The sequence below is a fragment of the Bos indicus x Bos taurus genome, chromosome 1 (assembly GCF_003369695.1).
Source record: "Bos indicus x Bos taurus breed Angus x Brahman F1 hybrid chromosome 1, Bos_hybrid_MaternalHap_v2.0, whole genome shotgun sequence".
Lineage (NCBI taxonomy): Eukaryota > Metazoa > Chordata > Mammalia > Artiodactyla > Bovidae > Bos > Bos indicus x Bos taurus.
This window is the reverse complement of record NC_040076.1, coordinates 132,522,124-132,538,768: the sequence shown is the minus strand read 5'-3', so window position 1 is coordinate 132,538,768 and position 16,645 is coordinate 132,522,124. Positions and strand designations below refer to the sequence as shown.

The window sequence follows — 16,645 nt, the reverse complement described above, 5'->3', positions numbered from 1 at the left end:
TAAATGTAGCTTAAAAAAAATTAAGTAAAAGAATTTAATATTGGGCTCAAAATTTTGTCAGAATAGAAAATGACCATGGTCAAGTATCCAAGTACAGCAATATAATATAAAAGTGAAAGTGGGGAGGGGGAGTGAAAGTGATTACTCAACTTGATCGAACTCCTAAATTATAAATGACCTATACAAAATGAATCAGAAAGGGGGAAACAACTAGATCCAGTCCCTATCTCTACCCTTAGTCCCCAAAGAAACAACTGTTCACTGCTTTCCAATTCAGGACAAATAATAATGAACTCAAAGCAGCATTTGTTTTCTCATAAACATTACATAATTTAAGACTGAGACAAAAGGTACTTCTGGTTATAGATGGTGAAATCAGCAAACCCTCTCCCTTAAAAGCAACTATAAACCTGAAAATTTTTGACAGAGAGTCATTTTCACAACCAAAGACATAAAACCATCTGAGAAGCATTTATGTGTGAAACCTGCTGAATCTCAGGTGAGAACAGTGGGGATCTGTGGGGTTCTGCTCTAGGGCTCCCCAACCACCCAGCTCCATCGGTGTTTACCCTGTGAGAACAGGAAGCTGCTAAGATGGAAGAGGATTCATTCAGGACACAAATACTAACTTAAAAGTAGATCACAGACATAAATCTATGCTGAAAGTCAGAAGCAGAAGAAAATGGAGGGAAAAAAACTGTGACTTTGGGTTGGGCAGTGTCAGACGTGTCATCAAATGCACAAAAAGAAAAAAACTGTCAACTGTGAACAGTTGACTACATATTCAAAAAATAAAAATACTTGTGCTTCAGAAGTCACCATTAAGAAAACAAGAAGATAATCCACAAAATGATGAGAAAAAAATATTTGCAAACCATACATCTGATAAAGAGCTTAAAAAACTTCATATAAATCAATAAAAAGACAATTCAATTTAAAAATCAAACAAAATTTGAATAAACATCTCACTAAATAAAACATGAATATTTAATAAGCATATAAAAATATGCCAAATATATTATTAAAACTATGACACACTGCTATACACCTACTAGTATGGATAAACTCAAAATGACAGATAATATCAAGAGTTGACCAAAATGTAGAGAAAACAGAATCCTTCTGTATCACTGGTAAGAATATAAAATGATAAATCACACTGGGAAACAGTCTGGTAGTTTCTTTAAAAGTTAAACATACACTTACCATACAAAGCAGCAATTCTACTCCTAGGAGCCTACTCAAAAACAAATGACATACATCCAAATAAAGAGATGTTTGTGAATAGGATTGAACCCAGGTCTCCTGCACTGCAGGCAGATTCTTTACCAGCTAAGTCACAAGGAAAGCCCAAGAATACTGGAGTGGGTAACCTATCCCTTCTCCAGGGGATCTTCCCGACCCAGGAATCAAACTGGGGTCTCCTGCATCACAGGCACAAAACCAACTGAGCTATCAGGAAAGCCCATTATTCGTAATAGACAAAAACAATCCAAATGTCCATCAACTAGAGAATAAACAAACTGTGATATATTCATACAAAAGAATAATGCTTAGCATTTATGACAACTATTGGTACATGCCACATCATGATGAACTTCAGAAACATTATGTTAAGTGAAAGAAGGCAGATACAAAAGCATACATTGTTGTGTTATCCCATTTATATAATGGCTTCCCTGATGACCCAAAGGGCTTCCCTGATGGCTCAGAGGGTAAAGAATCTGCCTGCAATGCAGGAGACACAAGAGATGCTGCTTCGATCCCTGGGTCAGGAAGATTCCCCTGGAGAAGGAAATGGTAACCCACTCCAGTATTCTTGCCTGGAAAACCCCACAGACAGAGGAGCCTGGCGGGCTACAGTCCAAAGGGTTGCAAAGAGTCAGACATGACTGAGCGACTAAGCACAACAATTATATAAAATGTCTAGAAATGACAGAAAAGCAGAAATAGTGGTTGCCCAGGTCTAGGGGCAGGAGCTGGGGTTAATTTTAAATAGGCTCAATAGAACTTTTGAGGTGATTAAAATGTTCTAACATCATTTCGTGGTGATGGCTGCAACAACACTTAAAAAAATAAATAAAAACACCTTAAGGCAAGGCCTCTGTAGTTACCAAGTCCAACCTGCTTTCCATCCAATGCAGGAATCCTTTAAGGTACCCTTGACTTAATCTAAGGAAGAGTACAGAAAATATGAAGAGAGAGAGATGTGTACACACTTAAAAGGATAAAGCGTAAAGCTAAAAAATAAAATATGTTACCCTCTTGAGATGGGGAGACTGAACAAAGAGAAATGACCTAGGATAGCACTAGTCCACGGGGGAGCCTGGTGGGCTGCCGTCTATGGGGTCGCACAGCGTTGGACACGACTGAAGCGACTTAGCAGCAGCAGTAGCAGCATTCTGGGTTTAAACTGTTTTGTAACTTTTAACTTGCAAATCATGTAAATATTTTACATAATTATATAAATTTAAAGGAAATGCCTACAAGTCAAAAGCAAAACAAGTAACTGTAATTTATCAAATTGATGGTATAACCATTTCAGTTAACGATTTCAAATATTAAACTTTAAAACAGAAAATTGACTCTAGTCCTTATATTCTTGTTTTGTTTTCAGAAATTATATTTGTTGCTGGTAGTGTTGATAGTTACCATAAAGTGATAGTGTCTAATTGTGAGGTAAAGTAAGTGCTGACATTCTTGAAAATCCTGATTTTTTTAGTAAGAAGAAGGAAAATGTTGTAAGATATGAAAGTTAAAATTAAAAATTTGGTAGTCCTGAATTTCAATTGGATTTATCAATATGAACTTAAGTTTTTGTCTCAGACATACATATTTCCTAGCACTATACACTTTTCCATGAAAAGGCATGGAAACAGGAACCAACCACAGCAGCAATGAACTCAGTTAATAATGCTAAAAAACAATTTCCTGTTCAAAGGGATCAGGGCAAATGGTGGATTCTACATCTGTGACATAACTTAGAAGAGATAAATTTTGATTATCTTACGCTAGAAATTTCACAAGGAAACTATGAACGATCAGGATAATGTTTAAAAAGACTCAGGAGCAAACCTGAAGAGACTTTCAGTGACCAAAGACGAGAAAATCTGAGCATGCATAAATGCAATGGAATATAAAAGCACACCTAAAAAAGGTCAAATCTCTGAAGTTCATTTTTTTAAAAAGGGAGAAAATCAGCTTCAGGATGCTAGTGAACCTGCTCATTAAGTTTGGAAACTGGTAAATCAAGAGGAAGAGCTTCCCCAGCGGCTCCGCAATACAAGAATCCGCCTGCAATACAGGAGACTCAGGTTCGATCCCTGAGTCGGGAAGATCCTCTAGCGAAGGGGACTAAACAACAGCAACAACAAAGACAAGAAGCAAGTGTTTATTCTGACTTACCTATATATGAGCTAAACCACTAAATAACCAAATCATAGATGAGAAGTTTCACTTTATAGGAATAATATAACTAATGAAGAATGACATAATTTGAGTATCATTTTAAGGGCTCCCCTGGTGGGTCAGAGGTAAAGAATCCACCTGCTAATGCAGGAGATGCAGGTTCAATCCCTGGGTTGGAATGATCCCCTGGAGAAGGAAATGGCAACCCACTTCAGTATTCCTGCCTGAAAAATCCCATGGACAGAGAAGCCTGCAGGCTACAGTCTATGAGGTCACAAGAGTCGGACACAACTTAGCAACTCAACAATGATTTGCAGATTATACAAGCTAAGTGAAAAGTAAGGATTATCTCTTGCCCTCATTCCATCACTGATTTTCTTTTCACCAGTCATGTTAATCATGAGCTACCCAGCACCTTTAAAGGACTTATCCCCTACACATTTGTGTTCTTTGATGAGGTTTTAGACTATGCCTAATCCTGAGAACTGAAAACAGGCTAGAAAACACAAAAACTATCATTTATAAATTCATAATTCTACCACCACTGAGTTCTTAAGAACTTCCGCCATGTAGACACATATTACCTATTGGATTGCCCAACCATTCCTCAACTAAGATATTTGAAATTTTAATCTACTATTGAAGATGCCTATCGGCAAACCTGTTTCATGCACTCAGTTAAGTATCCTAATACTGAAAAGCTTCCCAGAGGGTTCTCTTTACCCTTCACGAGGAAGGCAGCTCCAATGATACAAGGAAGGAAGAAAAAGTTCAAGGGCTTCCTAGAACCAAATGTTAACCATATAATTACTATATGTCCCTAAGGAAACTCCTGCCTACAAAATTAAGAAATATCAAAGAACACTTTTTAAATGGTAAAAATACATCTGGCCCTAGAAAGTAAAATGGAGGGGCAATTTGCATCAAGAGGAAGTGTGTCACTTACTGGTAGACCGTACCATAAAAACTGGGAAGTATTTGGGAAGAGGTTTAACTTGCTTAGCTTATATCCAGTTTCAAACTCATGCACAAAAAGACTTGCTCAAAAATACACATCTTCAGACCTTAAAAATTGGTAGTTCATGACAAAAGGTTTTTCTCACTGCACTGACTTGAATTCTTAATCAGGAATATATCATAGGAATTACCTTCCTTTACATAATGCAAGTTGTCCTGTAACTAAATGAATTTGATATAATGTGCCTTAATACTAAATGATGCTATACTGACCCTAATAAAGATTAAATTTCATTTTTACTCCTCACGGTAATGAAAGTAACTAATTCCTTTTTTACTCTCCCTCTCCTTAACTTTTCCCATCCCCAAGTAAGATACTTGTAATTTGAGACTTAAGATTTAGTTTTAGATTACCATAATAGTCCTGGGAATTTCTGAGAATACATAACTGTTGGCAAGTAATTTACTAAGATATTCAATACCAGAATTTTTTAATGCTTTTAAATTTGTGAAACTGTTTATTATAGTAGTTCCAAAGGCAGACAGTAGTAAAATTAGCCTTCAAATACCTACCACACAGATTCAGTAATTATCTAGATTATGCCACATTTGGCTCATCTACATCTTTTGATCTTTAAGTATTTCAAGGCAAATTCCAGCAAGTCTCATCTCTATATATCAGTATAAATTAGTACAAAGTACATTTCCTTAAGTAATCAGAATGTTATTACCACACCTAACAAAATTAATTATTTAAATAAATGTAATAAAAAAATGTAAACCAAATTTAGGTTTAACTTAAGGGAAAACATTTTAAAAACCTAGAAGAGGGCTTTAATTCTGGCATTAAAAAAATTTTTCAGAAGTTGTATTTTCTCAGTAAAAATATTTATGGCTTTTGGAGTAGTCATAAAATGTTCCTTTTATTAAACAGATTTAACATAGATCATTCAAATCACTACTTTTGCAGTATTAATATACCAAAGCTAAGATCTGTTGCCATGCCCTACCTCTACCAAAAACCACTGCCAGCATCAAGAATAACAAAGCAGCCTAAGTTTGAGGAAAAGGCCTACAGCACCAAAATAAATAGGCAAACTATACAACTAGGTCTCAAATCAGCTTGCCCCTTTCTCTGTACAAGGAATAGGCACAACTCCTTAGTATAAGCAAGCAAGGATATGATCAGTCTTGGCAAACTCTTCTGAATTCATAAGTGATACCAAGTTTGAACAAAGCCAGTGGTAATTAATTCAACTTCAGAATACCACTGGTAAAAGTGTACCATACTATAAAAGTTACTTTCCTTTTTGTTCCACACCAAAACATGTTCTGATAATGAATTTTTTTTTCTGGTAGCTCAGATGGTAAAGAATCTGCCTGCAATGTCGGGTTCAATCTCTGGGTCGGGAAGATCCTCTGGAAAGGGAACGGCAACCCACTCCAGTATTCTTGCCTGGAGAATTCTACAAACAGAGGAGCCTGGCAGGCTACAGTCCATGGGGTCACAAAGAGTTGGACACAACTGAACAACTAACACACACACACACACACACAAATTAATAATTTTTTTCCATCCTTTCATTACATTATTATGTGACTCAACATTTACCTGAATATTTCTCATAAACATGAAAAACCGATAGATGTTAAATCCTTCAAAGTTGACAAATCTGTTACAAATCAAAATAAGTTTTTAAAGTTCATCAGTATTGGAAATCAAGTTCCTAGACATTCAAACTCTTGGGTGAGACGTTAGAGAGTGGAAAGTTTATCAGGCAAGGAAGGATGGGGCAGAAGAACAAATTAGGCCGGGATCTATCACAGCAAAGGCCTCAGACCAACCCCACAGCTCTCAAGCTGAGATGGCTCTTCAAGGTTGTCCTGGCAAGAGAGCCAGGTCTTTAATGGACTAGTCTTTGGATGCAAGATACTCCAAGGAAGGGAATGTAAGTGTGGGTTAGTGTCTCTCTTCAGCCAGCAGCAATTCCCAGAGAGGTCTGACAACTCCAGTAACACTCCCAGTAACTAAGAAAATGAAATCCTTCAGTTCTAAAGTGGGGATTTGGGTAGTGTATACATGACAACCACTATGATTAGTCATTTTAGCTGTCCCAATCTGATGAATTCTGAGTTAAAAAAAAAAAAGGTGTATGATTTCTGCCTTTAAAAATGACTAGCTAGGGACAGGGGAGCCTGGTGGGCTGCCATCTATGGGGTCGTACAGAGTCAGACACGACTGAAGCAACTTAGCAGCAGCAGCCCATTTCTTAAAGTTATAAAGTGACTAAATATCTAAGATCTAACTCCAAAATTTCATGATGCTAAGATTCTACAGCAAGATCTATAGTATACCAGAAGTTCTACATTTGAATATCACTGTTGAAAGGATAGGGATATTAGAGTCCTGTTTTGTATAATGAAATTTTCTATAAAAGTTTCAAAATAAAACTCAATGAAAGCTTCCATATTTTCACTTGCCCCAATTTTTTCATGATTTAAAATTTACCAGCTTTACATATTTAAATATTCTCCCTCTCTCCCCACTGCCCATCCTACCCACACCCACTCCAAACAACATACTGCCTTAGTTGGACCCTCATCATTTCTCATCCTGAATACTGTACGGGTTCTCTATAGCATATCTTCCTGACTTAACTTCACCTGCTTCCATCAGTCCATTTTCCATACTACTAGCAAGTGATGTTTCTAAAACATAAATCTGATGATCTTTCTTCTTTACAAAATACTTCACAAAGGAACAACTAAAAACACCTTCAAGCAACCTTTAAAACCCAAAGTCTTTGGAATGACATATGGCCTTTCAGAATCTAGCCCCTACTCACCTTATTCCCAAAAATTTTGTACCATTAAGCTTTCTCCACAAACTCCATACTCTATCCTCTCCTGGCCATTTCAAAACAAGCAATGCTTGCTTACTCATTCCTCTGTGATTTGCTCTTCCTATAAAGACCTTCTTCATTCCTTGCATGGTAAACTGTTTACTCTTTAAGAAATGACTTGACTATGACCTCCAAGAGGAACCTTTCCTTAATTGCTGCCCCTCAGTTTGTTCAAAAAGGAGTCTGCACATCCTATTATAGCACTTATCACATTATACTGTCAACATTCACTGCTGCTGCTAAGTCACTTCAGTCGTGTCCGACTCTGTGCGATCCCGCTCCGCCATCCCTGGGATTCCCCAGGCAAGAACACTGGAGTGGGTGGCCATTTCCCTCTCCAGTGCATGAAAGTGAAAAGTGAAAGTGAAGCTGCTCAGTCGTGTCCGACTCTTAGCGACCCCGTGGACTGCAGCCTACCAGGCTCCTCCGTCCATGGGATTTTCCAGGCAAGAGTACTAGAGTGGGTTGCCATTGCCTTCTCCACTTACTCAAGGCCAGAAACTTAATTTATCTCTGTGTCTTTAAGCCAGTGTTGGCACATAAGCCAGCACCTAATAAATGTTCAATGAATCATAAAAAGCACATTAGAGTTGGGAATGACCTTGGAAATCAACTTGTTCCACAGTCTCATTTTAACCAAGATGGACTTCCATACAATTACATAGCTAGTTACAAAGAGAAACAGAAGCTTAGTCTATTGATTCCCAATCTTAGTATTCTTTCTACTTAACAGGTAGCCATCCATACATCTGCTATTAAGTCCACGACATCCACCCAGACAATTTTTGTTTTCACTTATCAAAAACAGTAATTACTGAAATTAGGCATAGCAGAATCAACAACCACAAGATATAAAACCTTTTGAGGGAATGAGATACAAGACAGGAATGGGTACTGGCAGTAAGGAACAGTGAATGAGGCAGGAAGAGTGAAACAAAGGGGAAAATGGATGACCAATAATAGTTTCGTGAAGGTGAGGAAATCTTTACTGCATAGAAACTGGAGCTACAAGAGTCCTGCCTGGATTCTCTTATACACCAAGCTCTATTTTTAAAGTTAATCTTAAATATTTTAAGTGAACATACATGATAATATAAAGCATTGTATTATCTCCTCTGTGAAGACAGCCCAACAAAAAAACCCCAGACTACACATCAATCTATGCATTTACAGCATGAGAAATCTTAATTAAAGACTATGTGTATATATATTAAATGTTCTATGTACATAACACTAAGTATATAAAATAAGTAAATATGTACATATTAAACTCTTATGATTAGGATGAGCTGGTTTTTATAAGCAATGTCACTTTTGAACATATTATAATTCATCTATAAAAGTAAAGCTAGTAGTAGCATTAAATTGATGCTAATGAACCCCAGTATATACAAACACCCTATTCTTCCTGTGATGTGAGAATAACTATGCTGACTTTGAGTTATATCCATTCAGCCTAGATTCAACCTCCAACAGCAGTACCAAGGCACATATAAAGACTGGGAGAGTTCTCAGCCTTGGCATCATCCTGAGAAACCTCCACACCGTGCAAGTTAAGTGGAGGAAGAAGAAATGTGCAGGCTAAAGCGCAAAAGATGAGGCAGAGGCCAAGTGAACTTGTACACCCACAGAAGCCAAAAACAAGGGAAACAATGGGCCAAGGACACTCATATAAACTGTTGGACTGCATGCCTAACTATCTAGAACGTGTCTCAATTTATCTGGAACACTATGGCCATTCTAATCACCTAGACCACCTTTCAGAGACCCACCTTGCTCATAACAAAGCAGTCCCTTTGGGTCCTTTGCCCTGGACCTGAGATATTCTGGACTACTTCTGTACTCAGTTGTGGCTAAATGTAACTTGTATAAAATACATCATCTCTTTTACTGTCTTAGCTGAAGAGGAAAAAAAAAAAAGCCTGGGAAAATATACTTCTCCTAGTGATGTCAATAACCTTTCCATAATCAATCAAAGGTCAATAATCTTTGCATAATTCAACCTACTGATCTAAGTATCCCCATTCTTCACCTCTTCCAAATGAAGAATTAATTGTTTAGGCTATCTTCAATTAAAAAAACATTCCTCTTTCTTTAATCACTTAAGCAGTAACTTCTAAGGCCCAGCTCTGTGCCAAGCACTGTGCATTTAATAAATACTTGGATCTTTCTACATCACTGAATTACAGCACCAAAATTACACCCCAAAATTAAGGACGTAAAGTATGTTTTGAAACAACATTAAGAGATCTCCTAGATACATAAACACATGGGAATAATAATCTGGATTCAACTAAGAACAAAAATTACAATACCATAAAAAGATCCTATGTATCACTTAGCAAATGGGGATAGATGAATTAATTTTTAGACAATTTAAACTGTTCTTTTTAAAACTTGTTACTAGTCTTATAACACTGTGCCCAATATACCTTTTTCAAACATATGTTGAAGTCTAAACCTCTTCAAATCTTTTCATTAGGCAAAATTCATGAGTGCTACTATGAAGAATAATAAGCACAAATCAAAGGGAAATGAATGAGATTAGAGAACCCTCTTATGACAGCTCCATCTTCCTCTTGGCAGAGCTTGCTTATCCAGGTCTGTTTTTCTTCTTTAAATTTTTGATTAAGCAGCGCTTAAAACATGTTCCTTTAAAGTTTTGCGTAAATTTTAGTCGTAAACTAAAAAGCAAATTAAAAAAAAAAAGCAAATACATGCCTCAAAAAGTCAACAAATCCAAACAAATTAAAATTTCAAGGAAATTATTAGTTGTTTAATTAAATATTCAAGCAGCTATGCCCCAAACCATCATTATAGCCCCTGATCGTCTAGATTTCACAGACCTGTAAACTTTTCTTTAAAATATCTAGCACAAATATCCATAATTTCATAGTATGATAGAAAAGGTGCATTTTAAAATCAGAGAGTATGATGATAGATATGCATCAATCACTAAAAATGGTGACACAGATGTATTTTGACTGCTTGATCAAGTAATTATTTTAAAGTTCATTTACATCACTTTAAATAAGCACGACTTTACTGACAGACCAGTGACAGCTAATTATGTACACCAGGGGAGTGGCGGTGGGGGGAGGGTGATTTAAAAAAAAAAAAAAGACACAAAGTCTGCATTTCCAGTTTTGGAAAAAGGATTACAACTAGTCTGCTGTGTAATAAAAAATGCAAATCAACTGTTAAATACTGCAATTTTAAAAGTATGAATGTTACTCAAGTCAACCTGTTTACTGAACATCTGAATAATTAAACTTCAGAGCTTCTTTACCTTTTATGTCTTTAGTCAATGTAAAACTATGAAAAATATTTCCTGATACTCTTGGTGATGTCAGTAGTTGATACAAGGTAAGTAGGCTTCACCAGTCAACTACCATTATAAACTAAAAGACCAAACACCATAAATTATTAAATGGATGATATATAAACCACAGCATAGTCATAAACTCAAGTCATACCTCATTTCATATTCTAGTAAGATATTAAAAGAATGCCAGACACCATTTATCTTATAATTATGTAGAAGAGACTTTTATAGAGTGTTTTGTGGTTACAGAGTACTTTTGTAATATTCTGTTATTTTCATATTTTAGCAAAGCCATGATGATCTCTCATTAAATTACTAGCAGTAAGATAAAGCAGGCTAGTCAGGCACAATTGATTCATCGCTGAACAACCAAACATTAACTGAATAAATCAATATAAAGCTAGATCCAAATTTCCCAAACTGGTGTTTCATTATACCAGAATGCAGTAATAGGTTTGCTTTAATATCCTCCTGGAAAGGCATCCCAAAATCTACAATAGTATCTTAAAACTGAAAACTGTCAAGAAACTTGCTCATTTAATATTGTTGTTTAGTCGCTTAGTTGTGTCCAATTCTTTATGACCCCATGGACTGTAGCCTGCCAAGCTCCTCTTGGAAATCCATGGGATTTCCCTGGCAAGAATACTGGAGTGGGTTGCTACTTCCTTCTCTAAGAAATGGATCTTCCCAACCCAGGAATCAAACCCACATCTTCTGCGTCTCCTGCATTGGCAGGTGGATTCTTTACCACTGAGCCACCAGGGAAGCCCTTGCTTAATTCCATATTACTTAATTTATTGGCACATACATATTTTTTAAAGTACACCTATAAAACCTCACATAAGGAGAATTCAAAGACAGCAGTACTCTTATTCAGAGATTAGTATTAGAATTATGTAGATGGCCTTCTCCAGATTGACTCAAGACTGCCCAGGAATATGTATTTTGAATAAGCTTCCTAACAAATTCTGATCGACAACCAGGATTAAAGATACTTTACCTTTTTTGCCTTGATGCCATCTTTCAACCTGGACAATTTTCTAATCAGTTAAGAAATGTGATTAAATGGTTTCAAAAAAGAAAATTTTAAAATCAGAGTATTATCAAAAATTATGAGTTAATTTTAATAAAACATACAAATTTTGACTTCCCATTAACAAGGACTACATCTTGCATTATTTAAATTATGTAATAAAATGCATTTTGGCAATGTATCTTTTTTATTTTTGGCCCATACCACACAACATGTGGGTTCTTAGTTCCGCAACCTGCACCCTGCAGTGGAAGCCCAATAGAAGCACAGCGTCCTAACCACTGGGATGCCAGGGACATCCCCCCAATATTTATTTTTAAATGACTTGTTTGTAGACTTACAAATGTTAAAAACATAGGCTAAAATTTAACACATTATACAAGGACAAAACTGTAAATGTGACTTGGAATTTGGAATTCATCTTTCACTAGAAAAACTTTTAGTGTTCTGTTACTAAATGATGAAGTGTTTGGTATTTACAAACACTTCAAGTAGCACAGCAAGCATAGTCTTTATTCTCTAAAAATAAAAGGCCAAATATATATATATCCTGGAGTAGGAAATGGCAATCCACTCCAGTATTCTCGCCTGGAGGATCCCATGGACAGAGGAGCCTGTCTTGATTGGCTACAGTCCATGGGGTTGCAAAGAGTCAGACACAACTGAAGCGACTGAGAATATATACACGTATATATCACTATTTTTTCTTGCTAATATTTCTTTTTGGATAATTACCTATACTCTGTTAATAGACAGGATATTAACAGAACACAGACAATTTACAGAGAGGGGCAATAATAATCATGAGCCAGATACTTAAAATCATCAGTGTTTTTGTGTTCCTTGTTAACTAGTATTTCAGTAGCAACTTAATTTTCTTAATGTTTCTTGTCCCTAACCAATGGACCATTGAGTGGATATACAAAGAACTAAAAAAACTAAAACAATATTACTAAGAATTAAAAAAACATTAACACATGACTAAGTTAGTAGAATATCCAACATCTGCTGGATCATCGAAAAAGCAAGAGACTTCCAGAAAAATATCTACTGCTGCTTTATTGATGATGCCAAAGCCTTTGATTGTGTGGAGCACAACAAACTCTGGAAAATTCTTAAAGCGATGGGAATACCAAACCACCTGACCTGCCTCTTGAGAAATCTGTATGCAGGTCAGGAAGCAAAAGTTAGAACTGGACATGGAACAGACTGGTTCCAAATAGGGAGAAAGAGTGCGTCAAAGCTGTATATTGTTATCCTGCTTATTTAACTTATATGCAGAATACATCATGAGAAATGCTGGGCTGGATGAAGCACAAGCTGGAATAAAGATTGCTAGGAGAAATATCAATAACCTCAGATAGGCAGATGACACCACCCTTATGGCAGAAAGCGAAGAACTAAAGAGCCTCTTGATGAAAGTGAAAGTGGAGAGTGAAAAAGTTGGCTTAACACTCACAGTCAGAAAACTAAGATCATGGCATCTGGTCCCATCCCTTCATGGTAAACAGATGGGGAAACAGTGAAAACAGTGACAGACTTTATTTTCTTGGGCTCCAAAATCACTGCAGATACTGACTGCAGCCATGAAATTAAAAGATGCTTGCTCCTGGGATGAAAAGTAATGACCAACCTAGACAGCAATATTAAAAAGCAGAGACATTACTTTGCCAACAAAGATCCATCTAGTCAAAGCTATGGTTTTTCCAGTAGTCATGTACAGATGTAAGAGCTGGACTAAAAAGAAAGCTGAGCACCAAAGAATTGATGCTTTTGAACTGTGATGTTGGAGAAGACGCTTGAGAGTCCCTTGGACAGCAAGGAGATCCAACCAGTCCATCCTAAAGGAAATCAGTCCTGAATATTCATTGGAAGGACTGACGCTGAAGCTCAAACTCCAATACTTTGGCCACCTCATGTGAAGAACTGACTCACTGGAAAAGACTCTGATGCTGGGAAAGACTGAAGACAGGAGGAGGAGAAGGGGATAACAGAGGATGAGATGGCTGGATGGCATCACCGACTCAAAGGACATGAGTTTGAGTCAACTCCAGGAGTTGGTGATGGACAGGGAGGCCTGGCGTGCTGCAGTCCATGGGGTCACAGAGAGCCAGACATGACCAAGCAACTAAACTGAACTGAAGTAACAGAACCATATAAAACCCTCACAACAGAATGATTTGGCAAAATTATTCACTAGTATGGCACACGATTTGGTCCAGTAGTCATTTGACATCTCAAACTGCTTCATTTTAAAGGAAGAAAAAAAGTTATTTTCCTTTTTCTTAAATAATGGAAACCTTTTACTACATGAGGTCTGCCCAGGTGGCTCAGTGGTAAAGAATCAGCCTGCCAATCAGGAGACCTGGGTTCGATCCCTGGGTTGGGAAGATACCCTGGAGAGGGGATTGGCTAGCCACTCCAGCATTTTAGCCTGGAGAATTCCATGGACTATATAGTCCATGGGATTGCAAAGAGTCAGACACAACTGAGCAACTTTCACTTCACTTCACTTCACTACATGAATACTGTGAAACACCTGCTTGAATCCAATTCATTGATTTGGGAAAGTTGTTTTTTTTAAGTTTATAGTGGTGAGCTCCAGTGATCTGTTCATAATGTTTTAAGGGCTCAATGTTTTAAAAATCAAAACTTAAGATGAAAACATTGAAGGCATCTTTCAATGCTCCCACAGCTTTCAGGAATAAACCTAAGTTCGTTAGTTGTGTTAGCACTGTCCAGTAAAACTTTATTATTTTAAGGTTATTTTTTTTCCTTCTATTTCTTGGCCACCAACAATATGCAGCATCTTAGTTCCCCAACCAGAGACTGAACCTGTGCTCCCTGCAGTGGAAGTGCAGTGTCTTAACCACTGGACCACCAAAGAAGTCCCAGTAGAACTGTTTTATGCATAATGATGGAAATATTTTACATATGCAATAAGGTAGTTGTTACCTACATGTGGCTACCAAGCACCTAAGATATAGCTAAGTATAACTAAAGAACTGTATTTAATCTGATTCTGCTTCCAGACAAATTGGAATAATCAGACTTACTCTCCTAACTGAAACAGAAACTGGACAAAACAATGGTTTTCATATATATTGTCCAATGGGTTCCACAGATCCCTGGATGGAGTAACAAACAACTTAAGCTGTCCCAGCTTACTGTCTAGAAATAATGTTCAGGCCACAGCACAAGGAGAGAGAACCAAGACAAGGCCCAGGGGTGTCCCTGGGCTGAGAAGACAGAACTGGGTGCTAAGGCAGCTAGATGCCTCAGGGCAGAGCACACCAGAGATTAGAGTGCTGAACAGTGAAAGAATGCAGATTCATACATGGCCCTTTTCAAATCTTCAGCTGAGTAAAAAATTATTAGCACGTGTGTATGAGGAAATCACCCCAGGATGGAGAGAAAACCTCCAGAAAGGAGCAAAAAGAACAATACCTGTAACTCCAAAGCAGCAGAACAATTCTTATTCCCACCACCTTGTGTGAGAAACCACATAATTCACGAGGCATCAGAGTAGTTAAAAAGGTTCTTGCCTCAGTAGTGCAGAAAATCAGCCCCAAAGGCTGCTTTGGTTATCCCTTAATTAAAAAAAGAAAAAAACAAGCTTCAAAAGGATCAAGGGTCAGACTATCTGCCAAGTAACTTAACCTCATTCTCAAGAACAAAGCTCAAGAATAGGAGAAAAACACCCACCCACAAGGTAAAATTTTACCAACAAGGTACAATTCACAGTATCTAGCATCTAATCAAAATTAACCAGGTACGGACTTGCCTGGTAGTCCTGTAGTTAAAGATTCCATCCACACTTCCATAGGAAGAGGCACAAGGTTCAATCTCTGATAGAGGAACTAAGATCCCACATCCTGCATCCATGGTATGGCCAAAAATACATTTTTAAAAAAATTAACTAGGTATGCAAAAAAGGCAGAAAAATATGACCCATGCAGAGTAGAAAAACCAAACAGCAACATAACTAAAAATGATAGATGACAGGATTAGACCAGAACATTAAAAATCAACTTGATGTTGATCAACTATGTTCTATGACTATTACATTATATATCTTATCTATATTCCAGATGTTCAGAATTATTTTATGTACCTAAAAACAGAACTTCAAAATACACAAAGCAAGAACTGACAGAAACTCCAAAGAGAAACTGCTAAATCCATAATCACAGCTAGAGATAACATCTCTCAAAAATTTACAACACAGAAAATCAGTAATGACAGAGAAGATCTAAACACACCATCAACCAACTTATGAAAATACTTTAGTTGACCATAAACATCATAAACCAATAACTATCCCAAACGCCAAACAAGATAAAGCAACAGTGATTCTTATCCAGATATGGTTTCACAAAATAATTCAAGATCTCAACATTAGAATTCTACACTTCAAAACAGATAGGGATATTTTGCAGAGTAAAATTTAGCTCCCTACCCCAGAGGTATTCAGGAAAAGGCTTGGACGAATTTTCAAGAATATTACAGGAAGGATTATTTGATGTGAAGAAAATGGCTTTACAATTTATCTTCCTGTCTAAAGCTTTATAAATTCTCATTAGGAAGAATAACCTTCCATGTAAAATCTATGTAAAAATTGAACTGGCAAGCTCAATGACATCATTAAAAGATCTCTGAGACACTCAGACATTCTGGTGGAAAGAATATGCCAGTCATATCTTATGTCGTATCTTGAAAAAGCTGACTCATAAGCTGGGCAACCAACTAATTAACTGTGGAGGGGATTCAGAAATCCATCACAAGGATACCTGAATTGGAATGCTCCCTTCTAATTTTATAATCCCATATTATATATGGACAGAGTCCCAAATTTCACAACAGGAGTGTATGCCATGCTCTGTAGCTCAGTCATGTCTGACTCTTTGCAACCCCATGGACTGTAGCCTGCCAGACTCCTCTGTCCATGGAATTTTCCAGGCAAAAATACTGGAGTGGGTTGCATTTCCTATGACAGGGATCTTCTGACCCAGGATTAAA

General features: G+C 37.0%; 1 protein-coding gene across 1 annotated transcript in view; it reads right to left on the bottom strand.

Moving 5' to 3' along the window:
* MSL2 (MSL complex subunit 2) overlaps positions 1 to 16,645 on the bottom strand; it is a 32,771-nt gene that overhangs the window by 4,696 nt on the left and 11,430 nt on the right. The gene's annotated exons all lie outside the window — the stretch shown is intronic.